Source organism: Primulina tabacum, chromosome 14, assembly GCF_025594145.1.
Source record: "Primulina tabacum isolate GXHZ01 chromosome 14, ASM2559414v2, whole genome shotgun sequence".
Classification (NCBI taxonomy): Eukaryota; Viridiplantae; Streptophyta; class Magnoliopsida; order Lamiales; family Gesneriaceae; genus Primulina; species Primulina tabacum.
Window position 1 is genome coordinate 16,329,545 of NC_134563.1, and position 2,473 is coordinate 16,332,017.

General features: G+C 28.7%; 1 non-coding gene across 1 annotated transcript; it reads right to left on the reverse strand.

The window, feature by feature from the left end:
• Positions 1–322: 322 nt before the first annotated feature.
• Positions 323–433, reverse strand: LOC142525700 (small nucleolar RNA R71). Its single transcript, XR_012815150.1, has one exon. It is a non-coding gene; the product is annotated as a small nucleolar RNA R71 (small nucleolar RNA).
• Between the last annotated feature and the right edge of the window lie 2,040 nt (positions 434–2,473).

Consider the following 2,473-nt stretch of genomic DNA (forward strand, 5'->3'; position numbering starts at 1 on the left):
TTAGAACTAGTGCCCCATTTTGTTTAGTTTTTCCTCCTGATGCATCTAATTTCAACTTCAAACCTCAAATTATTCAACTTTTACCAAATTTTCATGGCTTAGATTCTGAAAATCCATATTTGCATCTAAGAGAATTTGAGGAAGTTTGTAACACTTATAATGATCAAAATTGTAGCATGGATATAGTTCGATTAAAGCTTTTCCCTTTTTCTTTAAAATATAAAGCTAAAACATGACTACAAAATTTAAGATCAAGTTCAATAAAATCATGGGAAGAAATGCAACAACAATTTCTCAAAAAGTTTTTCCCTTCCCATAGAACAAACTCTTTTAAAAGACAAATTACAACTTTTTCTCAAAAACAAGGAGAAACGTTTTATCAATGTTGGGATAGATATAAAGAATTACTTAATACATGCCCACATCATGGTTTTGAAACATGGAGAATAGTTTCTCACTTTTATGAAGGTCTAATACCTAAAGATAGGCAAATGATAGAATTCATGTGTAATGGAACTTTTGAAGATAAAAACCCAAATGAAGCTATGGAATATTTGGATTCATTAGCAGAAAATGCTCAAAATTGGGATAATATAGGCACAATAGAACCACCAACAACTAAAACAATAATTCAACAAATGGGGGTGGCATCTATAATCTTAAAGATGATATAGATATTCAAGCTAAACTTGCATCTTTAGCAAGAAAAATTGAGTCATTAGAAATGAAAAAGAGTGGTCAATTAAAAAGTATTCAAGAAATTGTTTGTCATATATGTGATACACATAATCATGCTACAAAAGATTGTCCAACATTACCTTCATTTAAATAATGTCTCCATGAACAAGCAAATTATGTTAACAATTATAAAAAACCAATACTAGATCATTTTTCACCATCATATAATCCTGGATGGAAAAATCATCCTAATTTTAGTTGGAGGAATGATAATAATGCACAACCGTCACAACAATATTTTCAAAATAACCAAAATCATCAAGGTTATATTCCTTATGTTACACCTCCAAGAAAAAACTTTGAAGATGTAATTCATGCATTTATCCAAAAGCAAGAGTCTATCAATATTCAAAACAGTCAATCTATGAGTGATTTGAAAGAAACTCTTGCAAAATTTGCATATGCACTTAATATTCATGATAAAGGAAAATTTCCATCTCAACCTCAACCTAATCCTAAAAATCAAAATCAAGAATTAAAAAATGAAAAAGTTGATCAAATAAAATCTCTTATTACCCTTAGAAGTGGTAAAATAGTTAATGATCCATATAGTAATGAAAACAAGGATCATTTAAAATCAAAGAGTAAGGATGATAATCCTGATACTTTTGAGAATGATGATACCTTAAATTTTAAGAATAATATGGTGAAGGATAAATAATCTGAAATAGTAAATAAGTCAAATAAACCTCCACCATTTCCTCATGCATTAACAAATCATAAAAAACAAAAAAGTGATTCTGATATCTATGAAGTTTTTAAACAAGTGAAGATAAATATTCCATTATTAGATGCTATTAAACAAGTACCTTCTTATGCAAAATTTTTAAAAGACTTATGTACTGTAAAAGAGAAAATTGCATGTGAAGAAAAAGGCATTCTTGGCTGAACAAGTAAGTTCTATTCTTCAAAATAATTCTAGTTTAAAATATAAAGATCCTGGTTGTCCAACAATTTCATGTATTATTGGAGAAAATAAAATTAAAAAAGCTTTGTTGGATTTGGGAGCAAGTGTGAATTTACTTCCTTATTCAGTTTATGAAAAACTTAATTTAGGAGAATTAAAACCACTTCTGTTACTCTCTTACTGGCGGATAGGTCAATCAAAATACCTAGAGGTATTGTAGAAGAAAATGCTAAAACATATCAACAACCAAAAAGAAGGTTAAATCCACATATGAAGGAAGTTGTTAAGAATGAAGTATTAAAACTATTAGACGCTGGAATTATCTATCCAATTTCAGATAGTAAATGGGTAAGTCCAACACAAGTAGTACCTAAAAAGTCCGGCATCACTGTTATAAAAAATGAAAAGGGAGAGTTATTACAAGCTAGGATTCCATCTAGTTGGCGTATGTGTATTGATTATAGAAAATTAAATGATGCAACTAGAAAATATCATTTCCCACTACCATTTTTAGATCAAATTCTAGAAAAAGTAGCAGGACATTCTTATCACTGTTTTCTTGATGGGTATTCGAGGTATTATCAAATACCTATATCATTAGAAGATCAAGAAAAAACTACTTTTACTTGTCCTTTCGGAACTTTTGCATTTAAAAGAATTCCATTTGGTTTATGTAATGCTCCGGTTACTTTTCAAATATGCATGTTAAGTATTTTCAGTGATATGATTGAAGAATATATTAAAGTTTTTATGGATGATATAACTGTTTTTGGAAACTCATTTGAAAATTGTCTTAAAAATCTAGAAGAAGTATTAAAAAGATGTGAA